The sequence below is a fragment of the Trichechus manatus genome, unplaced genomic scaffold (assembly GCF_000243295.1).
Source record: "Trichechus manatus latirostris isolate Lorelei unplaced genomic scaffold, TriManLat1.0 scaffold00063, whole genome shotgun sequence".
NCBI lineage: Eukaryota > Metazoa > Chordata > Mammalia > Sirenia > Trichechidae > Trichechus > Trichechus manatus.
In genome coordinates, this window is record NW_004443999.1 from 4,919,175 (window position 1) to 4,943,977 (window position 24,803).

Consider the following 24,803-nt stretch of genomic DNA (forward strand, 5'->3'; position numbering starts at 1 on the left):
TGAACTTTATAGTTTTAGGCTTTATATTCAGGTCTTTGATCCATTTTGAAGTAGTTTTTGTATACGGTGTGAGGTATGGGTCCTGTTTCATTTTTTTGCCAATGGATATCAGTTTTGCCAGCTGTTCGGACTCTTTATTTTCCTCCTCTGAGAGTTCTCTTCTGTCAGGAAAATGCATTTTCTCTCATGTCATTTGTAGAAAAAGAGAAAATAAATGAGAGGTAAAGGAAGTGGGTTCCTATGTGTGTCAGCTCAATCTGGGTGGTTAACAGAAAGACAGATGTCATACCTACATACTTGGTTTTCCCAACTTTTCAATTAAGGAGATTTTGGACCAGATGATCTCTATAGTATCATGCTTCCAGTGCTTGTATTTTTAGGATTCTGTGAAATATTTGAAATGACAACAGCAAATGAACAAACCAAGAATTTCCATGAAGAAACAAATTCTTCCTTGTATTGTAGATCAGGCTGAAAACACAACCAGTGATTCATAATGGATTCAGAAGATGGTGCCCCGTAAAGGCCCGATCAAGTTAAAGAACAGTTACAGATTCATGCTATATACTACATCACAAGAATGCATACAGTCTGAGATTACTCAGTAATTTTCATGGCTCACGTGAAGATACATGATTGTCTGGATTTGTTAACCTTTTAATTTGAAAGGCAGATTAGCAGAGGGATTGAGATTGAATTCTGTCATCGAGCTGCTTGGGTTCAAACCCTAGCTCTGCCAATTACTAGCTGTGTAAGAAGTTAGGCAAAATATTTATGTCTCTGTGCCTCCGTTTCTTTATATGTATGGAGATAATAAAAATTATACCTACTGAGGTGGTTGTTATGAGAATTAAAGGAACTAATATATATGAAATACTTAGTACAGTACCTGGAACCCGGAAAACATTGTATAAGTATTAGTCAGATTTCCCAGTCTAGCATTTACCCTCTTACAATTCTCTATAAACTTTGAGTGCTGGATGAATACATTTGCATATTTTTCTGAGTGCCATTATCAATGACTTGTAAGTAGGACTGAATAATTTTCATTAAACCAAAAGTTGGGAATAATCAAAATGAGCTCCAGTTGCTGTCTTAAAAGGCATGCCTTCTGCACGTAGTCAAGCAAGAACAGTGAAATACCATCCAACTTTGGCATGAGCTCTTCTCTTTACATTTTTACAAGAAATTAGTTTTGAGCCTTACATGAGGGTTAATTCTCAGTCTGAAGATATTAAAATATTGTATGAACAGAGGTCACATGTCAACGTGTTAGTTTGATCCATTCAATATTAGAAAAATTCTTGGAAAAGCTTAGTATTGTTTAATGGAAATTCACATAAATATCTTGATTTTCAGCTTCTTTTGGAAGAAGGGAAGACCTGGAAGCATATCCCATGACAGCAATCAGCTAGAGTTGAGCTGAGGTGCCCCCTTTTAAAGTGGAGAAGCAGTCTCCAAAATGTCATACTCCCCACCATTTTGCAGATGATGAAACAGAAGCATGGATATATTAAATGCTTGCTAGGGATCAAAGAGAAAGAAGTCCCTGGGTGGCACTAACTGGACGGTTTGCAGCTCCAATCCACCCAGAGGCTCCTGGAAAGAAAGGCCTGGTGATCTGCTTCTGAGCGATCATAGCCATTGAAAACCTTACGGAGTGCAGCTCTACTCTGAAACACGTGGTTCTCCATGAATCTGTATCAACTCAATGGCAATCGGTTGGTTAGAGGGTCAAAGAACTTGTGATGGTAGAGTCCAGGTGAGAACCAGGCTGACAGATGCACAGGTGTACTGTAGCTCCACTCCAGTCTGATGCTTCCCCTTTTGTAGGAGACAGCATGAGTCCCTCCTTAAGTGCCCAGGCAAGGAAAGGCCACTTCATTCTCTCTAAGTCAACCTATGCTTGTGGAGTTTCTATATGTGTTAGGCCTTCAAAGAACATAGGGACAGTGTTATTCGCAGTGGCAACATTTCAAAGTACTGCTTACTATGAGTGGGATAAACCTATGGCCCAAACTTCTAATCAAAGCATCAGTTGTTTGAATATTAAACAATATTATTTATTTATAGCTCTGCTGTTTTCATAGTATTAACGGAGTATATCTCCAAGTCTTGCAAATTAAAAAAAAAATTAAATATCTGTTTCTTGAGTCCATTATTGACACAAAAACACTGAAACTAACAAGAGGAGAAGGAATGAATGAATGAAGGCAAAGATCAAATTGTACATTTTTTTCAGAGTTGTGTTTAATCACACTAGAATCACTTGCGTAAGAAAACTTCCAATTTCTCTGCCAATTTCCATTTACAACTTAAAAAAAAGAAAATATTGCTGCCATTTGTTTTCTGCCTAGAAACAATTCCTTATTTTGGGCAATGTTTAGCACCAGCTATAAAAATGAAGCTTTTTGATAGCATTAAGTGAATACTTTTTTTTTTTTTTAATTTAAATTGTAACTCATTCAGTTTCACGTTAGTGTCGACAATGCTAGAATTTTGGGGGAAAATATAATAAGCTCATACATTTTGTTTTTTATTGTGTTGTTTGGACCACTTAATTTACCACTGAAGACAGAAAAAGTCTCCTTTTCTAACTTAATGGGTTTTTTTGTTTGGTTGTTTTTGCTACCTAACTATGCTTTTCTCAGAGAGACACAAATAAATTGACTGGAATTTTCCTGATTCTTAAGAGACCAAATGAAGTCTGGGGTTAATGGTTTTTAGATAATATACAACTTTACATTAAAAAAAAATAGTATACTAAGTTTTCCCCTAGGGTATAATGTTCTCTGTCTGTGAATACATATTATGTTTCAACTTGTCTTATACATGAAAGCAATAATATGTTTTACTTTAAAAGTAAACTTTTATTGCTTTTTTCTTCTTACAAGAGCAACGTACACTTGCAATATATGCAGAAAAAATAATAGAAAATATAGATCATGACTTTTTAAGGCACAAAAACAACTATAATACCATCACCCAGAAACAACTGGTGGGAACATCGACCAGTGGGAAAATGAACTAGTGAGAACACCTCTTTCAAAGCCTTTTCTCATTCACTTTCTCTCACACCCTATAGTCTATTTTATGTATCTCTAATATCTGGAATTTTTCTTTTACTTAAAAAAGATCCTGATCTATCTTTCCTCCATACATACAGAACCTGTTTGGCAGTTGTATAAGGCTCCACTGTATAGTTTTCAATGTAATTTATTTAAATAATCCTTTATAAATGGACATTTGGGTTATTTCCAATTGTTTGCTAATATAAGCCCTATTAAAAAGAACAGAATTGTATGCATATCTGCATCCACCTGTTAAATTATTTTCTTAAGATAATTTCCTTGATGCGGATTTGTGCATGAAAGAACATGTACATTTTAAATTTGATACAAATTCTAAATTGCAAAGAAAGTTTATATCTGCCAAGAGTACATTAGTGTACCAGTTTCCTCTCCCTCCTTCTCTATCTGTCTCTCTCTTTCTCTTCACAGCACTACTGGGCATTACTCTTTTAATCTCATTGATGAAGAATGACTCCTTTTAATTTGCATCTCCTTGATTATCATTGCAACTGAGCATCTTATGTAAATGTTTCCAATTCTTCTTTGAGAATTTTGCAAATGCAAAACCTGTTCATATTTTCTTCCATTGAGGTATTCTTTGCATTATCTATTTGAAAGAGTGCTATAAAGGCTTCTAGTATTAAGACTTTGACCCCTGCTTACCTCCTTGGTGTCATCATCTCTGATCTCACCAAGAATATATTTTATTTAAGTTAAGCTGTTGTTTATCTTAACTTTTTGTAGTGGTAGGCATTTTCCCTGGTTATTGCTCAGATGGCACCCACTTTTAAGCAGCTATCTGTCCTCATAGGTGGTCAGACTTATACCTAGAAGGGGAAACACACTAAGCAAGTAAGCAAATAGGTAAATAACATAGTTTTACAGTGTGTCAATGCTTCTGAGGAAAAGAAAGAAATAAAATTGTGTCTCCCAAAAGGACATGTTGAAGTCCTACCCCTGGTACCTGTGAACATGACCTTCTTTGGAAACAGGGTCTTTGAAGATGTTATCAGGTAACATGAGGCCATACAGAAGCAGAAAGAGTCCTAATCCCATCTTAGTGATGTCTTATTTAAAAAAAAAAACCAGATATAGAAGCAGAGAGATAGAGGAAGGATGACCACGTGAGGATGGAAGCTGATGTAGCTGTAAACCAAAGAATGTCAAGGATTGCCAGGAACCACCAGAAACTAGGAGAGAGACATGGTACAGTTTCTTTTTCAGAGCTTTAGAAAGAATCAACACGACTGATACCCTGATTTGGACTTCTAGCCTCTAGAACTTTGAGAATAAATGATGCTGGATTGGAGTTGGATCCTTTTGCTCTAAAATATATTCTTAGGACAGCTGGAGACACTTGATTGGGGTCTCTGGGTGAAGGGTATAAGAGAGTTTCTGCCTGCTATGGCCACCTTTTTTATATGTTTGAAGTCTTTTCTAAACAATCATTATTTTTAAATCACCCACTTTATGGTATTTTGTTACGGCAGCTCTAAAAAAGTAAGACATCATCTAGTCCTATTGAGTCATAATCTGCATTTTTATAAGATTATATGCATATAAAGTTGGGCTGTTGGGAAGGAGTAATTGAATCTAATCATGAGGAAACATCAGACAAATTCAAACTGAGGGGCATGTTACAAGGTAACGGATCTGAAATCTTCAAAAACATCAAAGTCATCAATAAGGGTCATGGAAGGCTGTGGAGCTGTTTTAGGTTAAAGAAAAAGAAAGATAACTAAGTACAATGCATGATTCTGGGATGGGCTTGTATCCTTTTGCTCTAATAGATATTCCTGGGACAGGTGGTGAACTTGAAAGGAGTCTCTCGATGAAGGGTATATGGGAGTTTCTTTCTGTTGTGGCCATCTTTTTTATATGATTGAAGTCCTTTTAAAAAAAAAAAATTGCTGCTATAGTGGTTAAGAGCAATGGCTGCTAACCAAAAAGCCAGCGGTTCAAATCCACCAGGTGCCCCTTGGAAACCATATGGGCCAGTTCTTCTCTGTCCCATAGGGTCACTATGAGTAGGAATCGACACGACAGCAATGGGTTTTGTCTTTTTTTTTGGATGGACTATTTGCATGCAGTGTTGAGACATATGTGGCTGAGCTAAGGGAGGGATTTTTAGAGGGGTTTCACTTCAATCCAAGGCACACTAAGTATTGTAGAACCTCAGCTAGTGGGCAACAAAGCCTTCCCAGGAGCACCAGCTGCTCTGCAGGTCTCCCTTACATTCTGCTCTTGGTTGTGTCCCAGGCAGGGAAGTGGGAGTCTTACCAAGTGTCAGGGCCTTAGCAAGAGAAAAACTCAAGCAGACGGGGGAGTTCCTGTGGCATTCATTCCCAGAAAAAAGCGTGATAAGAAAACACCATAGAAACATGTTTACACCATAGAAACATTTAGGTTCCTTTTCCCTCCAGTTCATTTTTTCCATCAATGACTATACTACATAAGGTTAAAAACTTTTTACCTGACTTTTTTTGTATTTGTAGAAATTCATGTTAGGGCACTCTCTGAGGTATATTTCCAAAGAACAAAAACAGTTCTCTGTAACTATAAATGGCGTGATTTACTCAACACGCTTAAAGAATCCATGAGCACGTTTGTCCTTTGCCCAATGTGAGTGAAGATCTCATTCTCTGAAAAGGCTGCAACCCGGTAGTGTTGACTTGAAAACCCTAGCGTAGGTAACAGGGATCAGGTGGTATTACGTCATGAAAACGAAGGGCAGATACTTCTTATAAATTATTAACAGAGTTGAAGTTATCTCAAGGTTAACTTACCATTCACCAAGTTACAGTTGTATGAAACTTAAGTTCCTACACTGAAGATCAAATTCCAAGAGATTTTATCTCATGTGAGTAATAAAAATGCTTCCAAAAAGCACTTATTCTTTATTCCATTGGAGAATATGATTTTGGTCCCCAAATGCATGGATTGAAGAAGTAAATACCGCTCCATCAAAATCATGCATGTATTACTCACAAGTTGAGACAATCTTGATATATACAAGATAGTGGGCTCATTTTTTCAAGTGGTTTTACTGTAGAGCATCTGATTTAGCTGCTTCATCATGACCCATTGTGATAAAAACGAATGATGTATTCAGTCCACTTGATTTGCTGGCAAGCCGTGGGATTTCCTTCACAGATATGAAACACTTAGCTGCAGCTAGGTTTTGTTTTTTATGCCCACATCCTGTGCTCCGGGGAGAGTCACAGTTTTTGAGATATGTTGACAGAGCAGATAAGCAATGTGTGCTCAGCCTTAGGTCAAGGGCTGGAAACGGCATGGCTGATATCTGAATCATCTGCTTAACTCAGAGCCCATCTTTTCTTAGGGAGATGAAGCCTGGTGGGACATGGAGACTATTGTGTGTTGCCTTGTAGGGGGCATATGAAACTTTGATTACAGGAGCAGTATCTCCTTTAATCTCCTGCTCTTGCTATTCACTTTGATTTCAAGTGTACACAAGCATTGAATATCCATATGAAAAATGAAGAAACACAGGATCTCTAACACTTACGGACACTGTTATTTCTTTCCCATTCATATTTGTTAAGAGCTTAAATTTATGCCTGATTTTAAAGTTATAATTACAGGAATTATCACAATAATGATTCTTTAGTTCAAGCTCTTTATTGTTAGGCCTAAATAACTTGAATGTTAAAGAGCATACTTTTCTTTTCCTCAGTCAGTTGAAACGTTTCTCCAGTGTTTCTTCCAATGTGACCTGCGCACGTAAAATGTCTTAGGTATAAGGCTGCATTCACCAGTGTGCGCCTGAAGAAAAATAAACCCATTTCTAAGACTTCTATCAAAGAAAGGGAGAAATTAAGAGAGAATGAAGCAGTGGCTGATAGGGCATATTTTTATCACTACCAATGCTTGTTGGTATTAGTTGGTATTGAGTCCACTCTGACTCATGGTGACGCCATAAACAGCAGAACAAAATGTTACCCAGTCCTGCTCCATCTTCATGACTGTTGGTATGCTAGAGTCACATTGTTGCAGCCGCTGGGTATTTTGAGCTCCTTCCAACCTAGGGACCTCATCTTCTAGCACTATATCAGACAATGTTCTGTTGTAATCCATAGAGTTTTTATTGGTTAACTTTTGGAAGTAGAGTGCCAGGCCTTTCTTCTTAGTCTGTCTTAGTCTGGAAGCTCTGCTGAAACGTGTCCACCATGGGTGACCCTGCTGGTATTTTAAATACTAGTGGCGTAGCTTCCAGCATCATAGCAACATGCAAGCCACCACAGTAAGTCAAACTGACAGATGGGTGGTGAACTACCAAGGCAGTCTCTGCTTATTCAATATCTTTTGAAATTATTTTAAAAGATATTTTACATTTGTTTACTCCTAATGTTTCTAAAATTGCTTGCTTAACTAGTTATTAACAGACACTGGTGGTCTCTGTATTTAGAAAATAAACTTTGTACTGAAATAATGACATTAGAAATATTATTTATTTTAAGAATCTGTGGCTTTTTAATAATTGATTAATATGATTCCTAACACTATTGCAAGGTATCTGCAGATTGAGATTCTTACAATAAAAAATGTGTGTATCTCACAAGCCCTGTCCATGTGCTTCATTTTGGATACTTTTAGTCACTGTGAAGCAAATATGAGTTTCCCTGGAGTCTGTGGGAGCAATTGACAACTAATACTAAACTGTGATTTTTCTTGGGTTGCATCTCATGGTCTCAAAGGAAATTTCACGTTCATTTATTTACAAAACTCACATCAAAAGAGTATTTATTTATCTTTGAGCAGAAGATAGTAGCTTTTTTATAGTCATCCGCTCCTCAGTTAGGAACTTAACATTGTCCCTCTATTTGCTAGACCCAGGGGCAAGAAGAAGTCACCAGGTATTGCTCACGCAATCGATGAATCAATGAGCAGCGGTAATCCCAATTTCCATCAGCTGCCCAAAGCTATACCATTTAAACATACTATCTACAGAAAAATCAGCATTCATTTTGTATACTCATTGTGGAAACGGTATAATATTTCACTATTCCATAACACAGGCTGATTAAGTTTACCAAGCCATTCAAGACAAGTTGCTTCCTTCTAACACCTCTTTATAGGCATTCCTGAAGACCTTAGCTTTCTCTCAGACCTTACAATCCGGTAGGGTAGGGTTGAAAACACAAATGAACCTGAAATTACGGAGATGTTACATGATAGATTCAACATAGAGTTTGTTATTTACTAGTTTTCAGAAAAAGACTATTTGAGAAGGCAAGATTTGACCTGAGGCTACAGGAATACGTATAGCATTTGAACTGTTTGAGGTGAGTGGTTCAGTACTCCAGAAGGGATAGGCAACCTGAATAACGATATTAAAGTCATGAATTTGTTCTACTCAGTCTTTAAGAAAATTCATCTGATTGGTGTGCAGAATTTACATTAGAGATTACTGGATAAGAAACATTATAGATTGTGAAAGTGAGGCAGAAATGTATATTTAATGTAGAAATTAAGAAACAAAATTTTGAGAAATGGGACATGATACAAACACACACACACACATACACACACACACACACATACATTAAGCTAACTAAAAGAAACCATACTCAAAAGGTTACATAATGTATGATTCAATTTATATTGCATTCTTGTAAAGGCAAAGCTATAGAGACAGTAAAGAGATCAGTGGTTGCCTGAGGCTGGAGTGGGGGAACGCAGTGGGCGTGAGAGAACAGTTCTATATCCTGACTATGGTGGTGATCAAATGACTGTATATATTCACCAAAACTTGTACACTAAAATAGGTGAATTTTAGTATATGTAAAATATCCTTAAAAAATAGAACAAATCCTATTTAAGAGCATATTTTAGGTGAAAATTGAAATAAAGACAGGAGCAAATAAAAGGAAGAATTGTTAAAATTTAATGCCTCAACGTATGAATCTCAGATAATTTGAAAATTTCAAACTTATGAAGTAAGAGAATATAAATAAAATATAAATATATGTATCAGGAATCTATATATAATTTTCTATCATAGTATCTTTCAGCTGTAAAATGGCACAGCTAGATTAGCTGTAAAATGATACAGGATGTTTTGTTAGTTACTATCAAAATGAGGTGGTTAAGCGGAAACATGAGTCATTAACATCGTATTTAAAACGTTAACTTCTAGTAAAAATAACATTCCAAAAATTATAAAATTATAGGTAGTCCCCAGATTATGAATGAGTTCTTTGCCTAAATCAAATTTGTACAAAAATTGGAACAGTTAGGTACAGTTCATATCTAACATCAGTGAGTCAAATGTTTGTTTTATTTTATATAGTACATAGTGTACCTTTCTATGCATAAAAAACATGAAAGAAACACTTCTAGGTACACTAAAATATCTTCAGCATAGTGATACAACAATAATAATGTTTTGATGTGCGTTGCAAAGTAGCACTCGTTTGTTATTACAAACCATTGTATATACCTCAAATTTTTAATATAATAGGCTTTACAGGGTTGGTTCATAATGAGTTGTACGTAACTCAGATGTCTGTAACCCAGTTACTGCCTGTACATCAATACTAACCTGCTTAATATCAGAAATCAAACATTTGAAATTGATTAAAAGCAAAAATGAGTAGGCTTGAGCAAATACAATTGCCTAGTTATAAAGTCCATTCTGAAATGTCAGAGCACATTTTGAGATTTAGTAAAATCAACTGGCATTTAATTTTAATTTATGCTTTAAATCATATGTAATGTCAACATTCAGGAAAAAAAAGTCTCTGAACATTTTTATGGGCGCTGACTTTGAGGACAAGCCTTTTCTCAAGGGTGAAACTTTTCTTTCAGGATCGGGCAACTGGCAGAAGGGTTACGTAAGCTGTATGTAAGTCCTCATCTTTTTGCCCTGGCAACATAAGCTGCTCTGGAACTTGGGGCTTTCCAGGAGTGACCACAATAACTTGACTCATAGCATTAAACCCCAGTCACTGAAAAAACTAGCTAATTTCTGAAGTCTGTCAACATGCATATTATTTGACAGTCAACTACAGAAACCGCCCATCTTAAAATAGTGAACGCGCATCAGTAACGATACCTTTGAGTTTAAGTTATCACTGTCGTATCCTGTTAGTGATGTTTTCGTAGTTTTGTTCATAAACACTCATTGGGAATTGATCAAGTTCTCCAGGCACTTGATCTGCACTTTAACCCACAGGTACCTTGAGTAATATAACACTTTATGCTGGCAGAGGGCAAGCTGTGAAAACCACCCATGTCTGAGCTAGGGGAAAAGAGAGTTCAGAAAAGAAATGAGACATAAAAAAAATTGCCTTATTACTTTATATCACCTTGGGGACTATCATCTATCTCTGAACATAGGAACACATGGTACTTAGTCTTAATCTTTTAGATCTTTTTCTTGTCCCCAACGCGTTTGTAGTTTTTCAAAATAAGAGTTAATTTTGCATTCATTAAGTGCTAAGCATTGCAGAAAACTAAAGCCAGAGGAGTTTCCCTAAGAATGAAAGTAAGATAGCCTATTAGAGCAAAAAATTAGTTACACTTCCATTATTCGATTATAAATATTTGAATTTTGTTAACTGTTTCTACCATAACTTCTCTATAGTCCTTTGTATTCATCTAGATAGGCTCTGTAATGCTGTGGAAACAATCTCCACAACTGAGCATTTCCTTTCTTACTCAATTCTAAGCCAGGCCATCTTCCAGGCAGCTGTCCTCCAGGTGCTGGCCCAGCATTCCCAGCAACTGTGATCTCGAGGCATCTCCACTTCAACCCAGGCTTCCGTGATCACTAAGTCAGAGTGGAGCAATGTGTACCAGCTTGTAAATGTTTTCTCCTGGAAGTAACATACTATCACCCCTGTTCATATTTCCTTGGCCTAAACTGATCACATCCTGCTGCTGTCGAGTCAATTTCAACTCATAGCAATCCTATAGGACACAGTAGAACCGCCCCATAAGGTTTCCAAGGCTGTAAATCTTTATAGAAGCAGACCGCCCCGTCTTAATTCCGCAGAGAGGCTTGTGGGTTTGAACCACTGACCTTTTAGCTAGCAGCCGAGCACTTAACCACTGCACCACCAGGGCTCCTTACAGATCATATAACCAATCCAAATGTCAAAGTGTAAGAAATTATAAAAAATTATTTATGCGGAAGTAGAGAAGAACTGGATGTTGGGGAACATAAATTTCTACTACAGTCAGCCATAGGTCAAGATGCTACATGTGTTAACTTGTTCAAACAAAGCCTATAAACTAGTGAATATGTTTTTTTAAAGAATTTGTTTATGATTGATCATGCAGTTCTTTTCTGACAAAACTAAATCAGTTTATTCTTTCTAATTTACAGTCAAAAATAGTAAAATTATTGTCACATGTACACATAAACACACACACATTACAAAACTTCCAGTTTTAAGATGGTGCACTAGAAACCAAGATGAATACACAGTTAAATCTCTCACCTCACTAAATCCATGAAAATAATAGAAAAAAATGTAAAAAGTAATAAAAATCTAGCTATGCTCAAAAACGACAAGAAGGAACTTCAGTAAGGCAGAAATCACGAAGAACCGCTAAGAGTGGGAAAGTCAAAAGAAAGCTAAGATGCTAAGGCCACAATGGAAAGATGAAACCCAGGGTCCCTACAAGAACTTATCCTAAAAAAAAGATAGTCAATAGGGCAATTAGTACATAATAGAATCTATTGAGTGAAAATTTCCCAATTATAAACCTTTCAAATTAGCTTTCCAATAAATCTGTATTTTCTTTTGTGCTTTTCCCAATTTCTAGCAGAAAATTGTGATATTATTATTTAGGAACTATTTATTCCCTCCCACCTGGCCTCCATGGGAGGACTATATTTCCTGGCCCACTGTTGTTGGGCTGGGCCACATGACTTGTTTTGGCCAATGATGCATGTGAGCAAGTGACATCAATTTCAAGTGAGGCCGTATGAAACATTGTTCACTTTGTCCATATGGTTGCTTCCGACATCCACCATCTGAATATACCCTACATAGCTGCCACTCCTTTAGCCTGGTCCTCAGAATGGTACCTATGGAGCAGATCACATGCCTCAGGGTCCCAGGAGCACAAGAGGCTTACAGAATTGAACCTAACCTGCAGCCTGGAGCCCAGAACTTGGAGCACTGCCAACACCCGTCAAGTTGCACCCAACCCACAGACCAGTGAGTAAGAGACTAAGCACAGGTTTAAGCCTGAGTTTTGGAATAATTAATTATAGTGCATTAGTGCAGTAAAAGCTTATCTAATGCAAAAGTCAAAAGTAAGAGTTTGGTAAACAAAATATCTGGGGCCAAAAATGTTTGAAAATGGTTAAGTAAATGTAAGTCAATTATAAAATAATTATAACACAATTGCCCGTTTATTGAGCATTTACCTACATGCTAGAGAGTGTTTGACACTTAAAAAATTAAATAAAAATATTACTAAATAGATCCTACATGAAGTTCTTGAAAAATGGAGCTATCTTTCTTTAATTGTTACGTAGAGTAACTTCCTGGCCATGTACAGATAATGATATCTCTGATTATGCTGATTTTTAAACAGTTTAGAAAAGTTAGGTCAAGTATTAAGAATTTAAATAATCATAATTTTATTTCATTTTTCTAACTGTCCAGCTCTTCAGCATTTATATAAATTGAAGTTTCGAGAAAATCCATCTGCAAATATTATTGAAAATACACCGTGTGAAAGTAGACAAAAATCTTCACAATATAAATGGAAGAACAAGTGCCCACCATGTACCCTGCACTGAGTGACCTGGAGTTGGAGAGGCAGGGGGTAAATAAAGAAGAGGATGCTGTCCTTCCTCTAAGTGGTTTATATTTAAGCCTCATTCTATGTTTCTTCTTTTTGTTTAGACAGATTTGTGGAGGTATAATTGACATAAAACACACTGTACATGAGATAAAGTGTATAACTGATAAGTTTTAACATATTAATGTACCCATGAAACCATCATCATAATCAAGATACTGAACATATTCATCAGCCCCCAAATTTCCTCCTGACCGTTTATAATCCCTCCCACATTCCCCATTCACTTTTGGCAAAACTAAACTTTTCTGTATGTCAGCTACATTGCAAGGCCTGTCATGTAGCAGGTTGTCAATAAACGGGGCTGAACGAAAGTGAATACTAGGGAATCCAATGCTTATATATATATTCACATTCATAATCATATTTATATTGATTTTATTTATTTAAGAAACCAGACTATCCAAGCGTGTTTCAGGCATGCAACCCAATGAATTAGTTATTATTATCCTTCCTTTTATATAAAAGAGCACACAGGAGGTTACAGAGGTTATAGAACTTTTCTGAGCTAATGCTTGTCTGGAATGAAAGTCAGAACCTCATAATGTTTGCAGGGGCTCACTAAATACCCACTGAATTCATGACTAAAAAAAATCTGAAAAACTTTCTGAGTTCCCCCACCCTGCAACTGTAAACTCTCTGAGATTGGAATCATGTATTTCATGTGAACTTTTATCCCCAGTATCTAGTTCATTACTTTTACATATTTGGTGTTTATAAATGTTAGCTGAAACTAATGATTTTCTTACTGAGAAAATTAATACTCATTGGAATCTAGATTTATTACTTTTCAATTGGCCTTCCCCACTCTTCCTCATCCACTTAAGTCACTCCCCCAGGAATAGTCATTCGCTATTGGGGGAGGAGATACATACGTAGAGATGTTCACTCGATCCCTATATTTCAACCTAATATCCACCCTGGTATTTTTGTAGTTTCTGGTGTCTCTAGACACTGAACTCTCCAGGAGTTCTGTGAGTGAATTCAGCTCACTGTCCTTGATGCCCCCAGTGCAGGGACTTCCTGTCCCTCCACTCTGCTCAGGCAGTTAGCACACTTCCATCTGTTTGCCAAAGTCAAAATATCTCTCATATTTTTTTGCTTCCTATTGTCTTTATAAGGAGCCCTGGTGATGCAGTGGTTAAGTGCTTGGCTGCTAACCAAAAGGTCAGCAGTTTGAACCCACCAGGCCCTCATGGGAGAAAGATGTGGCAGTCGGCTTCCGTAAAGATGACAGCCTTAGAAACTCTATGGGGCAGTTCTACTCTGTCCTATAGGGTCACTACGAGTCGAGACGGAATCGACTCGACAGCATCTTTATGAGTTAATGCTTTTCTAATTTCTTCCTTTTCATATGCTGAACTTCTGGGATGGAGAGAAAATAAACATGCCATGTTCAATAGTACAAAATCTAGGTAACATTTAGATCATTGATTGGCAAATAGAAATGAATGGAGGATATGAGTTGTCGTGTTTGGCACACAGAAATGAACTAAGGACATGAGCTGCCACGCTGACTTTTTTGTCATACATAATTATATTTCCTCATCTATAGAATGAGTGAAGTAAGCTACAGATGTTCTGGGAACAGTAATTCTGGGAGATGTTAAATAAGAGTATTATGAGTAAAGAAATTTTATTGTCAAATTACTATGGATGAGACAGGTAAAATAAGAGCAAAGAGGTTTCATTATTGCAGAGACTTTAATGTGTTAGTGCTAATTGTGGATTTTCAGAGGTAGTAGCAGAAGCAGCATTTGGCAAAGTGGTCTGACCATGGAACGCTTTTTACACACACACAAAATTATAAATGCCTCTCAGATGTAGGGTTCCTTGGAGGAAATTTTAGGAAGTTCTAACCTAGATGATCACTTGCAAATTTTGAGTTTCTGTGACTCCAAATTATGTAGCAAGGACATGTAAGGAATTACTTTTGATAATAATTTTCTTATTTCTAGTGGCTTAATAGATTAAATGAAGAAGATGTTAACCTTTGATATAAGAAAAAGATATATCTATACATATATACTTACATATATAAACATGTGTATGTACAATGAATATTTTATTTAGAAGTTTATAACAGAAGTTTTTAAAATGGATAATAGTTTTATGTTTATAGTAATAGTCTCAAGCAGGAAAAGGTAAGGAATCTTAAAAACACTAGCAGTTAGTAAGAGAAAGAAGATTTCAAATTGTGATGGCCAGTGTTAAAAGACCTTATTGGAAGAATCATTAAATCCAAGTTTGGATCACTTATTTTCTGATTGTTACAAATCCAGTTTTGCCACTAACGAGTTGAGGAAAGGCTGAGGGTACACAGCATCCTTCTCTGCTACAAATACTTCATTTATCATAAATCTACTGGGCCATAAAGTACAAGAAGCACAACTGCTTTGTTTGGAACCTGGAGTAATTGGAGACCCTGGCAGGTAACTCAGTAATTGACTTAGAGCCACTTATACAATATACCAAGTATTAGAAGCTGTATCTATTTGATTAATTGAAGTTATCATTTGATTAAGTTTATAGATATTCACTGTCATGCTTACAGAACCATCCGTCTTCTACACTGGTCAATGTAAAGAATCTATGGAGCTGTGACAGGAATCACCACCCTTGTGTCATTCAAGTTCTTAATGGTGGCGCTAATCTATGCAATTCTTTCAGAGATGGACTATTCTGTTGGATATATATTTTTCAGCTAGTAGGCATAGCTTCAGGCTTTCCAACTTCACCTTTCTATCATATTATCCCTTAATCTATGTTGTTGTTGGGTACCCTCAAGTCGGTTCTGACTCATAGTGACCCTATGTACAACAGAATGAAACACTGCCCAGTCCTCCACCATCCTCAAAATCGTTGCTACGTTTGAGCCCATTTTTGCAGCCATTCTGTCAATCCATCTCTTTGAGGGTCTTCCTCTTTTGCATTGATCTTCTACTTTACCAAGCATGATGTCCTTCTCCAGGGACTGGTCCCTCCTAATAACATGTCCAGAGTATGTAAGACAAAGTCTTGCCACCCTCACTTCTAAGGAGCATTCCGGCTGTACTTCTTCCAAGACAGATTTGTTTGTTCTTCTGGCAGTCCATAGCATGTTCAATATTCTTTGTCAATACCATAATTCAAAGGCATCAATTCTTCTTTAGTCTTCCTTGTTTAGTTTTTCTTATTCACACTACATGATTATTTTTTTAAACTATCTTTCAAGTTCTAAGAAATAGTGTCTTAGTAGGGGTGTCTTAATAAGGAAGCTTCCATTATAATTATGTGAAACATGGTATATTCTATTTTTATCATCAGTATGGTGAAGGTTCATAAGCCCATAATGAATTTCTAATAAATATGTTTAAGTGTTCTGTTTCCAAAGTGACATGAAAATTCAAAACATTATTCTCATGTTTACTTTGCCATTTTTTTTATACCTTAATCTATAGGTCAGGGAAAAAAATGTCAAGTAGACATAAGAATAATGTTTTGAGTTTTCTTGTCATTTGAACAAAAGAGTATTTGGCAGGGAAAGACATATTTGCCTGAAATTACTTCAATGTTAGGTTGGATGCCTGGAAAAATTACCTGATAGTTGGTTGAAAGGCTGGCAAAGGAATTTGAGAATGACTTAATAATTATCTCTAAGTCCGTTACATCACAATTTGAAGTGTTGGATATTTTTCAGTTAAAAAGCAGCAAAGGTTGTCAACAAAGAATACTGTTTTTTGGTAACATCTTTTGAGATAATGAAGGAATCACCATGTACTAATGGTGGTAGGCACACATGAAATTTCATTTTGTATTTAGCTCACTGTAAAGGTAGCAAGAAAACAAATATAATTGCATATTTCACATGTGCTTATATATGGCTATATTTATTCACACATGTAATTATATATGTTGGTATATGGCTATGTGTGTATACATGCATGTGTGTTTGTGTGTATGTATACACATGCCATAATGACTTTCCTATGCATTTAGTTTTGTTATTAATATGGATTTCCATCTCTTGATCAATTTGAGAAATTTAACAAACAATTTTGTAATAGTAATTTTGTCCATAATCATACCTACAGCATTTTGTTTTTCTTATAAAAGGGTTTAATACCATTCATAGGCAGAATCATGGCATACTCACACTCTGCTACTGTGGCTTCTTGTTAAAGCAGGTTTGTATAAAGGCCGTAGGCAAACATTACTCATGAGACCATTTGTGCTTTTCCTGGAAGAAAGAATTAAACTAACTTACAGCATTGTCCGTGTAAGGCCCCCGTTTATCTTCATTTCATATTCTAAGAAACTGAAGCAAAAAGGTTAGAAGTGACAAGGTTAAGACCTCACCGTAGAGTAGAGAAGCTCTAGATATAATTGAATGAACAAGTCCAGTTTAATAAATTAATACCTTAAACAGGTCTTAATGTGCTACACATTTAAAGCAATTTCCTTAGGAGAAAGTCACTTAAACATATATACTTCTTGAAGTCACATCTTTGAAAGTGGTTAAGAAAACTCGCATGACCTGGGAATCTAGTCTTGTGACATATTAGTCAGACTTTGGGGTTTCCTCAAACTGGGGAGGGGTTGATTTTTATTTGTGATGAGACAGACTCCACTTGGACTGAAGTAAGTGGAGGCACACCCATGCATGACTTCCTGCAAACCCTTCCCTGCAATGTCAGGAGAAGACCTAGTTAGGAAACCTCTGACCTCATCAGCATAGGATTCAAGTTAAGAGAGAAGACGGCAATTTTAAAGAGGAATTTGAAGGATGAAAGGCCTTATTTTGACCAAAATGTTAATGGCTCATACCACAAAGGAAAGAGAGAAGAAACCAAATGTAGCTGTTTAAAGCTTAAAAATATTCATTTAAGAGTACCTTGTGTCGTGTTCCCTGCTGTATCCCCAGTGACTAACAGATTCCAGGGCACAAGTTATTTAATAAATGTTTGTTGAATGAATAAATGATTGTGCAAACCCCTCAGATCTGCCTCCATTCTCCAGCCCAAATTCACTTTCTCCACTATTTATGGAGTAGTATATTAACATATACAACCATGTTAATTAATTGTAATGTTTTCCCTACTAAACAAATGTCCTGTTTATGCATATTTTAAGGCTATTTTAATATTAATTTTATTTTTGATTAAGATAATATATTCTCATAGTTTTTTTTAAAACAAAATGGTGTTAAAGTTCTTATAAAGTAGAACAGATCTCCTCCTAGGACACAGTATCAATCTCCACAGGCAAACGTTTTGACTCTTTTAGTGGTTTCTTATTGTACTTACTTCCATATTTTAAATTATTTGCTTTTTCTGTTTTTTATTTATTTAGCAATTTTACATATTATTTATTGACTTTATGTTAAAATATTTGAGGATTGGTTATCTTGTACACATATATACACAGACAGTCTCTCATATTGCTGTCTCTTTCTCTATTCCTACCCTCCATATGTAGTTATCTCATAGTTTAGGCTTCATTCTCTTGTCCGTGTTCCCATTATTTCAGTTATACCCACACCTGTGCCAAGTGGTAACCAGCTGCCATCAAATCGATTCCAACTCATGGTGACCTCATGTGTGTCAAAGTAGAGCTGTGCTCCATAGAGTTTTCAATGGTTGATTTTTTGGAAGTAGATTACCAGGCCTTTCTTCCAAGGTACTTCCTGGTACACCATCATTATGTTCCTTTTCTCTCACAACTTTATGTTTTCTCTGGAGTTAATAATATCCTTTTAAAAATATGTTTACTATACTTTGTACCTACTGCGAATTACTCACAAATGCCCCAAATGATCTATCAAACTATAATAGTTAAAACAGTCTAACCGATGTAACAAACAATACCAAAAATCTCCATGGCTTTATACAATATAAGTTTCTTTCTCATGCCACAGTCCAATATTTGTCAGCTGGGGTTTCTATGCTATATGGTCATACAGGGCCGTAAACTCTTTTTATCTAAACTCGAACTCGTTGGCATCAAGTCATTTCCAACTCATAGAGATGAACTGCCCCATAGGGTTTCCAAGGCTATAATTCCTTACGGAAGCAGACTGCCACATCTTTCTCCCACTGAGGGGCTGGTGGGTTAGAACCTCTGAAGTTTTGGTTAGCGGCCGAGTACTTTAACCACTGCACCACCAGGGCTCCTTTTTTTTCATCTAGGACCTTTAATATGGTCTAGGAGCTCAAAGCTCTGCCCTGATTATTTGCAGCTGAATAGTAACAAGGGAAGAGAGAAAGCATGGAGGAGCTCCTAAGTCATTTTATGGGAATGACCTGGGAGTAGTATCCGTCACTTCTGTCCATGTTCTGTGGCTAAAACTCAGTCACATGCCTCCCCATCTCCTCAGCTGCAGAGGCCTAAGAAATGTAATGTAGTGGAGTGCTCCAGATAAAGAGAAGAACCTAGAATCTGATGTGGACTGCCAGTCGTTACAGAAAACAATTTATCAATAATTTTTCTAAATTCACATGTACATCAAATAATCTATCGGTTTCAGTTTCTATCTTTTTCTTTTTTTTTTTTCCTACAGCCATTCCTACTGCAACCATCCATACTTCTACTTCCTTCTAGGGCCGCATCACAACAGTTGTTCTGCAGAGTTCATTTTACTGTCTCCTACGTTAGACCTGCATTTCCTGGAATCTACCTCTTTCTCTTTCTTGATTTATATGCTTGTTCTTGGAACCCTTCTTTAAAAATGGCACACGGGAAGTATGTATTTTTTGGGTCCTTGCATGTGTGAAAATGCCTTTAATCACACTCGACTGATAATTTAACTGGACATACAGTTCTAAATTAAAAAGAATTTTGTTCTGAAAATTTGAAGACATTCAAAAGACAATGTAACTTTTACTCTTTTCCTTATATGTGAGGTGCTTTATGTTATTAGAAGATGTTTTACGTTCTTGTCTTTATTCCTGGGCTTCTAATATTTGGAATGTTGTATCTTTGTGTGTATAAATAATTTTAAAATTTATTCTCCTAGACTTTAGGCAGAACTATTGACCTCAATAGTCCCCGGTCTTCATTTCTGGAATTGTTTTCCATCATTTCATTACTTAATTTTTCCATCCCTTTCTGGATAGGAAAAAAAAAAAAAAACTTTTCTAGAACTTTCTAAGATTCCAATTAGTCAGAAATGTTTTATTCATTCTCCAATTTTTAATTTCTATATCTTTTTGTTCTACTTTCTTGAAGTCTTTTTCAACAATCTTCTAAACCATCTATCATATTTTTAAATTTCTGAGTATAGTTTAACTTTCAAAAGGTTTTTCTTGTATATAAATTTCTTTTCTATTCCTGTCTTGTAGGAGCAGAGATATGAATGCATATGTTCAGTTCATCTTGTTGAGCCACAAATCACTCTAGTTTATCTTCTCTAGAAAATAAACCTCCAGCCTCCTGGAGGCTAGGTTGGGCAGATGAAGAGCTTATGGTTAGTAGATTGCATAGCATGGGGGAAGGGAACTTTGGCTCCAAGCATTTTGTATAAGGGGCCTTCACCTACCACCTATGCCTCCAAAGCCTGGGCCTCCCAGGGTTAGGCAGGGAGAATTGGCTGGCTTCTTATCCTTAACCTCTCCAACAGGCATGCGGTGTGTATATAAATCCTTCCTTCTTCCAAATCAGTGACCAAGCTCCATCTGATTTAGGTTCTTCTCAAAATTCATTGCAATCTGTTGTGTCTGTGATATCTCCTCTCCTTTTTATTTGTCCTTACAGGTTAAGGAGCCCTAGTGGCACAAACAGTTAAGCGTTCAGCTGCTAACCGAAACGTTGGCAACTCAAATCCACCCAGCAGCTCCCGGGAGAAAGACCTGGAGATCTGCTCCCATAAAGATTAAAGCCTAGAAAACCCTGTGGAGCGGTTCTACTCTGTCACATGTGGTCACTATAAATCGAAATCATCTTGATGGCACCTAACAACAACAACGAGTTAATAACTATTTAAAAATTCATTTACTCTTCTGTTCGAGGAGTTTGGAGAAGAAGAGATAAAACACATGTGGTCAATGTTCCATTTTTAACTAGAAGTCTCCCCAGGTAATTTATATATCTGTTTATCTCAGGGCTGTATTTATTGAATTATAATCCTACTGAAGACAGAAATGATGTCTATTTAATTTGTGCTACATAAACTCAGGTACAGGAAGCTTTTTCACATTATGATACATGATGCTGTCACCTTGCTTTCACTGGTTTTCTAGTATCTTTCTATTCTGCTTTACATCTGGTCAAAGTGACTTTTGGGAAGTGGCCAAGCAACATTTTTCTCATGTCCTCCCACTGCCTTCTCCTCCTTGGAACCCCTCTTCCTAGAGGGAGGAAGCATCCCTCCACTCTCAGGGAGCATCACTATGTCACACTAATGGCTCTGAGCCTCTGAACCTGAAAGACAGGACTGTCTGTGGCAAGTGACTCCGGGAGAGCTGTCCCTGCCAGAGTTGACTCTAGGAGACACACTCATCTGGGGAAGAGTGACAAGGAGAGAGGACCATAAAGTGTGTTAGATTGTCTCATGGCAGAAACTTTTTCCAGAAATAATAGGGAGGCGGTACAATGTGGTGACCACCATGAGCTCAGCATTTAGGATCTGATAGGCCTGAGTTCTACCTTTCCTGACCTTCATGATTCTGGGCAATTTGTTAGGACTTTCTCAACCTCAGTTTCCTCACTCTTAAAATAGGGACAATAAAAATAATAGATAGCTTGCCTATTTCAAAGCAATGTTGTGAAAATCAAATGAGATGATCTGTGGGCAAGGGCTTTATAAACTCTATCATATACAGGAAATAATATCTATTAGGATTAAGGTTAGTAAGTGAAGGCATAAACTAGGTAAAGAATACAGATGGTCATTAGATAGCAGAGAGAATGACTTTAAAATTAATAATATATAGAGTGGAATAAATTCAATATTGTTATGTTCTTCCTTTTCGTTCTACCCAGACCTGTGGGCACACACTTGCATGTATAGATATTGCTGATGATGCAAAGTTGATTTACTATAAATATTGATTCCAGCATATGTAATTTGAAAATCTACAACCTGAAACACATATATTTTCTCCTAGTAGATCAGAATTTTTTTTTTTTTTAATGAATTGGACTGAGTCATGGGAGAATGGAGTAGATTAAGCGAACCAAAATAATAACAGCAAACATGTTTGTAGAGCTTACTGTGCGAAGCACTGTTCTATACATTTTACTTAGATAACTCATTTACTCAAAATGACCTAATGAAGGCATTACTGTTATCCCTACTTTAAAAATAAGAACATCGAGGCACAAAAAATTAGAACTTCTTAAGACCAAATGGTCAAAAATTACTCTAAGCAAAGATGAGAAGATAAAGGGGAAGGGAAACTTGAGTAGTAGAAATAGTACAACCAGAACGGAATGATTGAGAATGATGACACATTGTGAAAAATGTAACCAATATCACTGAATAATTTGTGTAGAAATTGTAAAATGGGAACCTGATTTGTTGTGTAAACATTCACCTTAAACACAATAAAATATTATTTTTAAAAAAATTCAAAAAATAGAACTTCCATAATTTCCTAATTAAAAAAACAAACAAACCAAACCCGTTGCCATTGGTCAATTCCAACTCAGATTTCTGTGAGACCCAATGTTTCCTCCAATATCCCAATACATTGTGTTGTTTGATTTTTCTGTTTGTTTCTTTGCTTTGATTTGGCGGGCATTTTGCTCTTCTTTCACCTCCTCTCCACAAAACTGCTCAGGGGGAAGCACCCACCTGATAATGCCAGCACCTCACAAACTAAATCTGTAAGGCACCCGGTCAGAACTGGTCAAACAATTAACATGGAAGAGGCCATCTCATTGTTTACCAGCATAATGCAAACGCCAGGTTTGGACCTTTTTTATTTTTCTTGCAATGGAATAAAGTAACTGCTATTACGGAATTGACTCAATGGCAATGGGTTTGGTTTTTATATATACATATACGTATTCAAGGTCTGTGGGTGGCGCAAACAGTTTGTACTCAGCTATCAACCAAAAAGTTGGCAGTTCAAACCCACCCAGCAGCGCCACAAAGAAAGGCCTGGTGAACTGCTTCCGGTGGAACTCGGTTGTACACTGTAATACGTGAGGTCACCCTGAGTTGGAATTGACTCCATGGCAACAGGTCTGGGTTTGGGTTTTGATTGTATGTATTCAACTTGCATTCTTTAACATCACTCTGTAAACTAGGAATGTCAGAGTATGTCTGAAATGTAACCTCAAAGAGCCAGCCAAGATCTTTGTCTGTTTTGTGGAAGATAGTTCCAGAGTCCCTAGAACAGGGCGTGCACACAGTAGATACTGAATAAATATTTGTTCAACACATATGTGCATTTATTATTTTGATTGACCTCATAGACAGTCTTTATTTACTAACTTGCTGATATCTGAATTTACTAGAAAGCAGCGAAGCATGGTGCTTGTCGTTGGGTTCCATCAAATGGATTCTGACTCATAGGAACCCCATGTGACAGAGGAGAGCTGCCCCATAGGGAGCAGATTGCCAGATCTTTCTCCTGCAGAGCCACTGGGTGGGTTCCAACCGCCAGCTTTTCCAGTTGGCAGCTGGGTGCTTAACCGTTGCACCACCATGAATTCTCCTGATCTCTGAATTGACTTTAGAAAGCAAGGAAGGCTGGTGATACTGATTAATATATTCATATTAATACATCCTAATTTTTTAAATAGAAATTTCTTTCCAGCTCCCCTTTTCTTTCCCCAGGCGCTTCTCTGTTCTCCACTTGGAATTCCTTGCTTTTTCTCTCTAGTTAATAAGGAACCACTTCCCCTCCGAGAGGATAAAGGAGCATTTGAAGCAGTTCCCCTCCCAGTGCCCTGGGCTCTTTGAATCAGAGATGTAGAAGAAAAACCCAGAGAAATAAATGAATAAAAATGAACTCACTGCTAGGGTTTGAAGCCCCACAGTGCGGAGAATGTCACCAAAAGCCAAGTGTGTTTCTCATTCCAGCAGTTGAGTCACCAGCAAGACATGCCTGAGGTGAGCTCCTCACATCCGCGTTGGGGCTGGGAGACACGCCTTCTTCTCACACAAACCTTTCAGATCCCGGCGTCTCAGGCCGGCTGCAAGGGGTGGTGCTACATGCCCTGCCACGTTCCGTCCTGCTGGGCAGGGCCGGGGACAGATCCAGGGTCACAGGTTGGAGATATAGGAGCTATCCTCATGATCATCGTCTTGCAAAGGCAGATGCCGTCCTGCTGCTGGTGTTGAAGGCCAGGAGTTCAAGGCCTCGGGAGAGGGGCAGGAACCCGCTCTGAAATCTGACACCCAGCCCTGTCGGCCGAGGAAACTTCACAGGCTGGCTGGTGAGTGGGGAAGCTGGGCTGTTCTTGTTGGAATGTGTTCCCACCCATCCAGGGAGCTCTCAGCGGCTGCCTGCGAAAGGAAGTGAGACGTGGATGCGATCGGCAGGCCCGGGAGAGGGGGCGCGTCCGCAGGCTGTGCTTGGGACCGGGCTCGTTCCGGGTGGGAGCGCGGTAGACCTGCGGTTTTCTGCAGAAATGCTCGCGAAGGACACGGTGATGTGTGCTGCACAGATACCATCCGAAAACCGTGGCCGGCTGTCTTTGTTTTGGTATGTGCATATCAAACAGCTGCTTAGGACAAAAAACTAGGCACAGCAATGCCGGATGTCCTCCCATCAGTATCTCAAAACCAATAACCAAAACAACAACAACAGTAATAGTAATCATAAATATACCACTACCACTACTAATAACAATAATAATGTGTTTAAGGAAACATGGCATAGGCAAGCCAGGCGAGTGCTAAGACATTTCTTTGCACTTCTTCAAGTGAAATAGCCACTGAGATATCAAGAGTAATTT

At 37.4% G+C, this 24,803-nt stretch overlaps 1 protein-coding gene across 1 annotated transcript in view; it reads left to right on the forward strand.

Annotated features, from left to right (window-relative positions):
- The first annotated feature begins 23,866 nt into the window (after positions 1–23,866).
- The window catches only part of RAB27B (RAB27B, member RAS oncogene family), a 59,320-nt gene continuing 58,383 nt past the window's right edge, over positions 23,867–24,803 (forward strand). The window contains exon 1 of the mRNA XM_004379244.2: positions 23,867–24,281. The gene's annotated coding sequence lies outside the window, so the exon portion shown is untranslated. The remainder of the gene's footprint in view (positions 24,282–24,803) is intronic.